This window comes from Callithrix jacchus, chromosome 9 (genome assembly GCF_049354715.1).
Source record: "Callithrix jacchus isolate 240 chromosome 9, calJac240_pri, whole genome shotgun sequence".
NCBI classification, from domain to species: Eukaryota; Metazoa; Chordata; class Mammalia; order Primates; family Cebidae; genus Callithrix; species Callithrix jacchus.
Window position 1 is genome coordinate 62579831 of NC_133510.1, and position 11832 is coordinate 62591662.

The window sequence follows — 11832 nt, forward strand, 5'->3', positions numbered from 1 at the left end:
GCTGTGGGCGGAGAACTGAGCGGCTCCCCTTTGAAACTCGGTGTCATACTCTAGGATTTCAGGCTCCCTCTGGGGGCGTCCGGGACTCGGTGGTCTCGGTCGAGGCCCGATTTTCTAGGGGAACCCTGAGGGCGCTTCCCCTGTCCAGAGTGGGGACAGGGGCCGCCAGTCCGAGGGGAAGGTATAGGGAAAGGCTGAGCTTTGATTTGGAGACTTTGGAAGACGGGACCGGGGCTGGAGCGTGCGGAGGAGGGGGCGGGGTGGGGGAGGGCCCGCGAGGACCCACCCACCCCCACCTCGCTCCCGGGCTCGGAGTAAACAGGGACACCCGCGGGAACACGCCGGAACTTGTCTGCCCGCGTGGGGCTCGGGGATGGAGCCCACCTCGGTACCCGCCCGCCCTGCTCGCCCAGCCCTGGGCGCGGGAGGGGCCGGCCCTGGTTTAGAGGGAGGTGAGTCACCAACGGGTGGGGTTAAGGAAGGGCCACCCCCTTTTGCCTAAGAGGTCGGGGCTCATTTATTTTTCTGTTTTGTTTTTTTAATACCTTCTGACTGGCTTGCCACCAAGTCAGGATTTTAGATTCCAAGCACCAGGATTTGGAATAAGATGAGGGACTGTGGACCTCCTCTTCCACGCCTAGGGTTCCAAGGAGGTGTCTGCTGAGTGCCGGACCTTTGTCCCCAGGCTCAGCCCACCCGGGAATGTTACTTTGCCGAAGGCAGGCGCCGGGCGGTTCCCAGGGGCCGGTGAACGTGCTTCTGGCCACTGCCCCCTTCTGGGCGGCGTTTTATGGACGTTCCCTTAGTGTCTGACTTTCTGGGTGTCTGCATGTCAGAGTTCAAGGAGCCAGGCAGACGACGTTGGCTGCCAAAAACTGACGCTGGAGATGAGGGACAGTTCTCCCTTTTACGTGCTAGTCACGGAAAGGTCCCCACTCCAGTCTGCCCCTGGCAGAAACAGGAGCAGCACGGAGGACTCGCCTCCTAATGACAGTGAGCTCAACCTTTAGCTTCTTCCAACCGGCTTCGCTCAGCGCAGGGTGGCCACCTTGCCTTTAGTCTCCCGGGCTGAAACCTCAGACTTTTTGCCAACTCATGGGGGCCTTTCCCTCCGATATCCAATCTTGCCAGCCTGTGCTCGAGGCTTACCGTTTTCTTCCTTTGAAATAGATCTCAGATTTCCTCCATTTCCATTGCCAGAGAGTTGCTCCAGGCAGGAACGGGGTCTTATTTCTCCTCTTTTCCTGCTTGCTCCCATGGCCCAACACTGTGTGAGAGGCACTACAGCGACTCACCAAAGGCCTGCGAGGTTGCGCCCAGGGCTCCTCCCAGTACTCAGATCCAAGTGAAATTAGGGTGAAATGGACCTTGGACAGTTTGACAGCTTTGAAAGGAAAACGGTACCTGGAGCAACCATATGTAGCCTGAGAGGGCTTGAAGGGGCTTTCCTCCTTCCCACCCCCCATCTATCAGGTGAATCTTCCAAAAGCTGCTTTCCTACCGTCTCTTCCTTGCTGGGGAACTTCTAGTGGGTGTCTATAGACTGGTGTCAAATGTGAACTCCACTTCTGTCATGGCCTTCCAAAACCTGGCCTCAGTCAGCACCCATTTCCCGCTTGCAACCTCCCAGCCACAGCTGTCTCCTGAATGTGAATGTGTATTTTTATTAACTTAGTATGGTTAAAAAAAAAAATGCTAATACCTAGTGGTTAAAAAATGTATCAAAGTAAAAGGAAACTTGCTGCACTCCACATCCCCATTTTTCATCTGCACCCTCAGAGTAACTTCTATCAGCAATTCCTCAGGTCTCCCCTACCAGCAGAGTGTTCCCTGACCCCCACAAGATGGAGTCTTGCTCTGTCTCCCAGGCTGGAGTGCAATGGCTTGATCTTGGCTCACTGCAACCTCTGCCTCCCAGGTTCAGCAATTCTCCTGCCTAAGCCCCCCGAGTAGCTAGGATTACAGGCACGCACCACTACACCCAGCTAATTTTTTTTTGTATTTTTGGTAGAGACAGGGTTTCAGGCTGGCAAGGCCTGGCCTGGTTGGCCAGGCTGGTCTCAAATTCATGACTGCATGATCCGCCCGCCTCGGCCTTCCAAAGTGCTGGGATTACAGGTGTGAGCCACTGTGCCTGACCAGGAGAGTTTTTAAAACAATAACATACAGGCCAGATGTGGTGGCTCACAACTATAATCCCAACACTTTGGAAGGCCAAGGCAGGCGGATCACTTGTCAGGAGTTCGAGACTAGCTTGGCCAGTATGGCAGAATCCCTTCTTTACTAAAAACACAAAAATTAGCTGGGCATGGTGGCTTACACCTGTAATCCCATGTACTGGGGAGGCTGAGGCACAATAATCACTTGAACCTGGAAAGTGAAGGTTGTGGTGAGCCGAGATCATGCCATTGCACTCCAGCCTGGGAAACAGGGAGACCCTGTCTCAAATAAATGAGTAAATAAATAAATAAAACAGTAACATACAAATATAAGTTAATATCCTTTAAAACCACAAAGGAACTCATAAGATATATACTGTTCTGTAACTTGCATTTTTTTCAATTAACTTAGCTTGATCCCTTTCCACATTGCATGGACGCATAATTTAGCTCATCCTTTTATCCTGGCTACTTGGAATCTTCTCACTTGAATGCCCCACAGTCTATTGGGATTGTTGGACATTTGGGTTATTTCCAGTAGGTGAACTGCTGAGGGTATCTCTGTAAGGTGAGAGAATGCATATTTCAGTCTTTCTTTTTCTTTTTCTTTTTTTTTTTTTTTTTTTTGGAGATGGAGTTTCACTCTCATCACCCAGGCTGGAGTGCAGCGGCATGATCTCAGCTCACTGCAACCTCCACCTTCCAGATTCAAGCGATTCTCCTGCCTCAGCCTCCCAAGTAGTTGAGATTACAGGTGCTTGCCACCATACCTGGGTAATTTTGTGCTTTTAGTAGAGATGAGAGTTTCGCCATGTTGGCAAGGCTGGTCTCGAACTTCTGACCTCAAGTGATCCACCCATCTCAGCCTCCCAAAATACTGAGATTACAGATGTGAGCCACCTCGCCCAGCTGAGAATGCATATTTCTACCTGAGCTATTAATTATACAGTTCCTCTACTCCTCTCTACCCTCCTCAGAAAAGCCCTCCTATTATTCTTGCTTTGCCCATCTCTCCTGTTTCAACCTTGTATTCAGGATAGCTTCAGTATCCAGAGTTTAGCACTTTATTTTGTGGGCTCTGTATCCACCACTAGACCATATGCTCCTTGAGGTCAGGGACCATGTCTTGTTCTTCCTTGTTTCCACCCAGTGTGAGGGGATCTTGATTGGTGAAAAGGAATGTTAGGACTAGAGGTGCCTTCCCTGGAAACAGGATGTGACTCTAAGCATCTTCTTCCCTGTATTTCTCCTATGGCATTCATTGTTTAATACCTCTCCGCCTCAGCACCTTCTCTTCCTCCCCATCTGCTCTTAAGAAGCATCTTTCAAATTCAAATCCTTGGGTTGAGATTATAACCAAAATAGTGGGGAATCATGGAGGAATTCTCTGAAATTCATGATCAATACCTGGAATGATGACAAGGGCAAAGAAACTAGTGTAGGGAAAGGGTATCTCCTTTTTTGGATGGCTCAGCAAATTACAAAATACTCCCTTTTCTATCTGAGTGTAACAGGGCCTGGGCTGAGGCATCAATTGGGCAACTCTGGAACTGAATGTCAAGCCAGAGGCTAACACCACCTAGTGGTCAGTTAAGGAAGTGTGCGTAAGAAGGTTATCTCAGAAAGGTCTGGTGGAAGGAAGGCGGAGAGAGGGGAAAAGACCAGTATTTATTGAGCGCGTAGCATGTCCCTGGCCCAAGCAGTGGACTTCATTTACAGTATCAGCTCACTTAAGTCTACCTTGTGTCATGTGTGTTATTTCTAGTGTATATAAGAAAACAGAATGTTCTGAGAGATTAAGGAATCTGTCCCAAATAATGATGCAGATTTAAGCCCAGATTTCATTCACTTAATAAAAATTTATTAGGTGCCTCATATTAGCAAGGACATTGCTAGGCACTAAGGACAAGAGATGGATACACACAGTCTCAGTCTTCAAGAAGCTTGTATGTTAGCTGGGTGCTCAACAAGTGACAATAACAACACAGTCAGTACCTTAACACCCGTGATGAAGGCATGCACAGAAGGCCATGGGAACCTGGAAAGGATACCTCTTCCAGACAAGGTGGTTAAGACAGAGAGGGGCATATGACACTGGGTTAAATGTTGAAAGAGAGGAAGAAAATGACAACCAATAACAAGAGGAAAGGGTGCTTTAGGCTAGAGGGTAGGCAAAGGCACTGGAGGCATGAAAAGTTTAAAACATGTGAAGATCCCAGCTACTCAGGAGGCTGAGGCAGGAGAATTGCCTGAACCCAGGAGGCGGAGGTTGCGGTGAGCCGAGATCACACCATTGCACTCCAGCCTGGGTAACAAGAGCGGAACTCCGTCTCAAAAAAAAAAAAAAATGTGAAAAACATCAAAAATGGTATGACAGCTGAAGTTTAAGGTACTTTTTGGGGAGGATGATGGATGAAGTATCAGAAAGCCTAATCGCAAAGCATGATTTTAGCCACAGTAAGAAGTTAGAATTTTTTTTATAGAAGTAGTGTGAGCCAGTTGAGCAATGGGTGAAGTCCTAAGTGCATCAGTGATGGAGCTGGAGAGGAAGAGAATTCAGAAACAATAAAGATCTGATTGAAAGATATGATCTAGTATACTAACCAGTTAATTGTGTAGGCCTGGAGATAGTGACAGAGAAATCTCAGTCTAGAAAATTTGGCTCACGTTAGAATCACCTGGAGAGTTTTTAAAAATCCCAGTACTGTGGTGGCATGCATCTGTAGGCCCAGCTACTTGGGACACTAAGGTGGGATGATCGCTTGAGCCCAGAAAATTGAGGCTGCAGTGAGCCATGATCATGCCACTGCACTCCAGCCTAGATAACAGAGTGTGACCCTGTCTCAAAAAAAAAAAAAAAAAAATCTATCAATGCTGGAGGATTTGTGCTACTTCAAGACCTGTAAGCTACAGTAATCAAGACTATGTGGTACTAACATGAGAACTGACAAACAGATCCATGGAACAGAATAGAGAACCAGAAATAGACTCACAGTCATTTGACTTTTTAAATAAAAATTCTAGGGCTGGGCGCGGTGGCTCACGCCTATAATCCCAGCACTTTGGGAGGCCGAGGCAGGTGGATCACGAGGTCAAGAGATCGAGACTATCCTGGTCAACAAGGTGAAACCCCGTCTCTACTAAAAATACAAAAATTAGCTGGGCATGGTGGCGCATGCCTGTAATCCCAGCTACTCGGGAGGCTGAGGCAGGAGAATTGCTTGAACCCAGGAGACGGAAGTTGCGGTGAGCTGAGATCACGCCATTGTACTCCAGCCTGGGTAACAAGAGCAAAACTCCATCTCAAAAAAAAAAAAATTCTATATGTGTTTATTATTTTATAATGATACTTTTATACACTTTTATCTTGAAATTATTTTTCATTTGATTAGTTTTCTGTGCATTTATCATTTTCCCCAGATATTTCAGTATAATTTTTAAAAATCAGATAGTTATTCAATTTCTTATTCCAGTTCCTTAGTGTTTACCACCACTCCACCTTGCTCCTCCCTATCTCACCCTGTGCAACTTCTGCATTCTTGCTTCAATGTTGACTACGTACAGCCTTCGTTTTTCTTTTTGAGACAGAGTTTTGCTCTGTTGCCCAGGCTGGAGTGCAGTGGTATGATCATAGCTCACTATAGCCTCAACCTCCTGGGCTCAAACTATTCTCCCCTTCAACCTCCCGAGTAGCTGGGACTACAGGCTCATGCTACCATGCCTGGCTTCAGCATCCATTCTTTTTTTTTTTAGATGGAGTTTCACTCTTGTTACCAAGGCTGGATTGCAATGGCGTGTTCTTGGCTCACCACAACCTCCACCTCCTGGGTTCAGGCAATTCTCCTGCCTCAGCCTCCTGAGTAGCTGAGATTACAGGCACACACCATCATGCCCAGCTAATTTTTTGTATTTTTAGTAGAGACGGGGTTTCACCATATTGACCAGGATGGTCTTGATATCTTGACCTCGTGATCCACCTGCCTTAGCCTCCCAAAGTGCTGGGATTACAGGCGTGAGCCACCGAGCCCGGCTAGCATCCATTCTTAAACTCCTCTTCACCATTGATCTGAGATTCTACTTGGAGCTGGAACCTGTCCAAGACCAGATTATTGGAGGTCTCCTACTACTGGAGGATGGTAGCTCTGAGAAAGCCCCACTCCCAGACCCAGGAATCCAGTACCCATCTCAGTGCAGCTGTTCTCAGCTCTCTACTTGTCTGGGGTACCATACTTCTCAACTGAATTCTGTACTTCTCATAAAGGTATTTTGATCAGTAAATTGTTAAATCTGTGTTTCTGTGAGGGGACAAGAGGCAGGACTTCCTATTTAACCAACTTGCTGACCTCACTGTAAAGGTCATTTGATTTTGACAAAGATGTCAAAAGGCAGCCACTGGAGAAAAGAATGTCTGTTCAACAAATAGTTCTGGAACAACTTAACATTCATATGGGAGAAATAAATGAACCTTGACCTCATACCATATGCAAAATTTAATTCAAGATTGATTATAGGCTGAGTATGGTGGCTTATGCCTGTAATCCCAGCACCTTGGGAAGCTGAGGCCAGTGGGTCACCTAAAGTCAGCAGTTTGAGACCAGCCTGGACAACATAGTGAAACTTCATCTCTACTAAAAATACAAAAATTAACAGGCCAGGCATGGTGGCTCACACCTGTAGTCTCAGCACTTTGGGAGGCCAAGGTGGGTGGATCATCTGAGCTCAGGAGTTTGAGACCCGCCTGGCCAACATGGCAAAACCCCGTCTCTACTAAAAATACAAAAACTAGCCAAGTGTGGTGGTGCGTGCCTGTAATTCTAGCTACTCAGGAGGCTGAGGCAGGAGAATCACTTGAACCCAGGAGGTGGAGGTTGCAGTGAGCTGAGATCAGGCCACTGCACTGCAGCCTGAGTGACAGAGCAAACTCTGTCTCAAGAAAAATTAATTAATGAAAAACATAAAATAAAAATACAAAAATTAGCTGGGTGTGGTGGTGAGTGCCTGTAATCCCACCTACTCAAGAGGCTGAGGCAGGAGAATTGCTTGAACCTGGGAGGCAGAAGGTGCAGTGAGCTAAGATCATGCCACTGCACTCCAGCCTGGGTGACAGAGTGAGACTCTGCCTAAAAAAAAAAAATCGATTATAGACCTAAACCATAAATGCTAAAATAAAGCTTTCAGGCAAAAACACAGAATTCATAACTTGGAGGAAAGTAGCCCTTTCTTACGCTATAGAAACCAATAACATAAAATAAATTTCTTGATAAATAAAACATTAAAATAAAAATCTTTTGTTCATCAGGAGACATTATGGTGTAATCCCAGCCCTTTGGGAGTTTGACACAGAAGGACTGCTTGAAGCCAGGAGTTTGAGACCAGCCTAGGCATCAGAGCTAGACTCTGTCACTACAAAAAATAAAATAAAAAAATTAACTGGGGGAAAACGATCCAAGATGGCCGATCGCTAACATCCCGGGATTGCAGCTCTCAGGGAAGGTGCGGAGAACTAGAGGACGCCACACTTTCAGACAAATTCTGGTCGCTCACGGAGCAAGAGATCCCCCAGTAGAGGAAACACACGGGTGGCCAGCGCGACTCTCGTGGCCGGTGCAGCGGTTCCGCCGGCACCTTGGCGCGGCAGCTCTCGGCGCAAAGTAAACAGGTTCAGAGGACCGGCCCGGGTCCCCAGCAGGACACCAGAGCCTGGCAGCGGCTGTGACGGCACCTCAGCGCGGGAGCGCTCGGCGCAGAGTAAACAGGACCGGTTCCCCTTCTGACCGAGGTTTGGAGCCCCAGGAAGGCAGAGTCGCCTACTACTGACACAAGAAGGAAGCCCGACAGGAGAATCCTGGGCAGAAAAGCACCATCAGTTTTAATGCCGCTGCTCTGGCCCTGGGAACTAACAACCTGGACGTCCACTCAAGAGACCTAATCTGAAAGTTGGTAATTTCAAAGACGGCAGGAGGATAAATTTACAATGACGGGAAGAAACCAGCGTAAAAAAGCTGAGAATACTCAAAATCAGAACGCCTCTCCCTCTAAAGATGATCACAGTTCCACATCAACAATGGAACAAGGCTTGATGGAGAACGAGCGCATCCCAATGACAGAATCACTCTTCAAGGAATGGATAATAAGAAACTTCGGTGAGTTAAAAGACCATGTTGTAGCCCAACGTAAAGAAACTAGGAACTTTGAAAAAAGGTTTGATGAAATCCTACTGAGAATAGACAACTTAGAGCGGAGTATGAGTGAATTAATGGAACTAAAGAATACAATACAGGAACTCCGAGAAGTATGCACAGGTTTAAACACTCGAATTGTTCAAGCAGAAGAAGGGATATCAGAGGTCAAAGTCCAACTTAATGAAATAAAACGTGAAGAAAAGATTAGAGAAAAAAGGATAAAAAGGAATGAGCAAAGTCTCCAAGAAATGTGGGACTATGTGAAAAGACCAAATTTACGTTTGATAGGTGTACCTGAATGCGACGGAGAGAATGAATCCAAGCTGGAAAATACTCTTCAGGATATTATTCAGGAAAATTTTCCTAAACTAGCAAAGCAGGTCAACATTCAACCCCAGGTAATACAGAGAACACCACAAAGATATTCCTCAAGAAGAGCAACCCCAAGGCACATAATCGTTAGATTCACCAGGGTTGAAACGAAGGAGAAAATACTAAGGGCAGCCAGAGAGAAAGGTCAGATTACCTACAAAGGCAAGCCTATCAGACTTACAGCAGATCTCTCAGCAGAAACTCTACAGGCCAGAAGAGAGTGGGGGCCAATATTCAACATCCTCAAAGAACAGAACCTTCAGCCCAGAATTTCATATCCAGCCAAACTAAGCTTCACAACTGAAGGAAAAATAAAATCTTTTATGAACAAGCAAGAACTCAGAGATTTTATTACCACCAGGCCTGCTTTACAAGAGCTTCTGAAAGAAGCATTACACACAGAAAGAAACAACCAGTATTAGCCTTTCTAAAAATACACCAAAAAGTAAAGAGCACCAACATAAAGAAGAATTTACACCAACGAATGGATAAAACAGCCAGTCAACATCAAATGGCAGCAACCCTAAATTTAAATTGACTAAATCCCCCAATCAAAAGACACAGCCAAAACCCAATGGCATTTTACATCCAGACCTATTTCACATGCAAGGATACACAAAGACTCAAAACAAAGGGATGGAGAAAGATTTACCAACCAAATGGAGAGCAAAAATAAATAATAAATAAATAAAAAGCAGGAGTTGCAATTCTCGTATCGGAGAAAATAGATTTTAAAGCAACAAAGATATAGTGGTAAAAGGATCAATGCAACAACAAGAGCTAACGATCCTAACACCCAGATACAAGACTTAGATTCAATGAGACAGAAAATTAATAAGGATATCATGGACTCGAACTCAGATCCCGAACAAGTAAACTTAATAAATATTCATAGAGCTCTCCACTTCAAATACACAAAATATACATTCTTGTCAATACCACATCATACCTACCCATAAGTTTAAATGAAACATTGATTGGCCATTATTAATACTGAATCTTTTTCAAAATAAAGCAATATTTCCATTTACTCTCCCTCTTTCTCTTCCTCTTTCTTCCTCTCCTTTACTTATTTTTTTTTTCTTTCAAAAAAAAAAAAAATTAACTGAGTGTGGTGGTGTGCACCTGGAGTCCTAGCCACTCTGAAGGCTGAGAAGAGAGGATTGCTTGAGCCTAGGAGTTAGAGGTTGCAGTGAGCTATGATTGTGCCACTGCACTCCAGCCTGAGTAACAGAGTGAGACCCCGTGTCAAAAAACAAAACAAAACAAAAAAATATTATGAAAATGAGTAAGTAAGCCAAATAGGCAAAATATTGATCTGAGAAGAGACAAAGGAATGCAAGATATATTAAAAATTCTTATAACATAGTAATAAAATGACAACCTAATGAATGGACAATAAGCATATGAAGGTACTCAAGGCCAGGTGCTGTGGCACACACCTGTAATCACAGCACTTTGGGAGGCCAAGGTGGGAGAATCGCTTGAGGTCAGGAGTTTCAGACTAGCCCAGGCAATATATTGAGACCCCATGTCTACAAAAAATAAAAAATTATCTAGATATGGAGGTGCATTCCTGTAGTCCTAGCTACTCAAGAGGCTGAGACAGGATCACTTGAGCCTAGAAGGCTGAGGCTGCAGTAAGCAGTGATTGTGCCTCTGTGCTCCAGCCTGGGCAATAGAATGAGATCCTGTCTCAAAAAGAAAAAGAAAAAGAAGAGAACTCAACATCTTTAGTTATCAAGAAAATGCGAATTATAACCACAGTATGATACCTCTCCATACTCACCAAAATGATCAACTTTTTAAAAACTGACAATACCAAATGTTAGTGGGACTATAGAGCAACTGGAACTCTGATACATCATTGGAGGGAATGTAAGATGTACCATCAATTTGGAACAGTATGTAGCCGTTTCTTATAAAACCCTATGACTCAGCAATTCTATTCCTAGTTATTTATCCAAGAGAAATGAAAGCAATATGTTCACACACAGACTTGAACACAGAATATTCATAGCAGTTTTCTTTACAGTAGCCAAAAACTGGCTATAGTTCAGGTGTCCTTCATTTGAAAAAGGATAAACTGTGGTATAGTTCATCATGGGACACTACTTAGCAATAAAAGTGAAAGAACTATGGATACATGCAACAACAGGGATGAATCTCAAAACATGTTGCATAAAAGAAGCCAGACATGGCTCACACCTGTTATCCCAGTGCTTTGGGAGGCTGAGGCAGACAGATCACAAGGTCAGGAGTTTGAGACCAGCCAGGCCAACATGGGGAAACCCCATCTTTACTAAAAATACAAAAATTAGCCAGGCATGGTGGTGGGTGCCTGTAATCCCAGCTACTCAGGAGGCTGAGGCAGGAGAATCGCTTGAACCCAGGAGGCAGAGGTTGCAGTGAGCCGAGACCACGCCATTGCACTCCAGCCGGGGTACAGAGTGAGACTCCACCTCAAAAAAATAGCTGGGCATGGTGGCTCATGCCTATAATCTCAGCACTTTGGGAGGCCGAGGTGGGAGGATTATGAGGTCAGGAGATTGAGACCATCCTGGCCATGGTGAAACCCCATCTCTACTAAAATATAAAAAATTAGCTGGCGTGGTGGTGCGCGCCTGTGGTCGCAGCTACTCAGGAGACTGAGGCAGGGAAATTGCTTGAACCCTGGAGACGGAGGTTGCAGTGAGCCGAGATCGTGCCACTGCACTCCAGCCTGATAACAGAACAAGACTCCATCTCAAAAAAAAAAAAAAAAGAAAGAAAATAAATAAATAACAAAAAAAGAAGCCAGACATAAAAGTACATCCCATATTACCCTACTTAAAAAAAAAGTCAGAACAGTGGCTTCCCCTGTGGGTTGGGGTGGGGGTAATGATCCACATCTTGATAGGAGTTTGGGTGTCATAAAGCAACCACCTGGTAGGGCAGAGATTTGAACACAGGTGGTCTGCCAGCGGCCATGGTTTTAATCACCATACTACATAGCCTTGCCTAGGCTATGGCGCCTCCGATGTGGATGAGATCACACAGGAAGAGTAGCCGTGAAGACAGGAGACTGAAAGAGAGCACCCAGAGAGGTAGGCAGAAGACCAAGAAAGGAATCATGAAAG

At 45.4% G+C, this 11832-nt stretch overlaps 1 long non-coding RNA gene across 1 annotated transcript; it reads left to right on the top strand.

The window, feature by feature from the left end:
• Window positions 1-311: 311 nt before the first annotated feature.
• LOC144577599 (uncharacterized) lies at window positions 312-8532 on the top strand. Its single transcript, XR_013521821.1, has 2 exons — window positions 312-452; window positions 7459-8532. It is a non-coding gene; the product is annotated as an uncharacterized LOC144577599 (long non-coding RNA).
• The last annotated feature ends 3300 nt before the right edge of the window (window positions 8533-11832 follow it).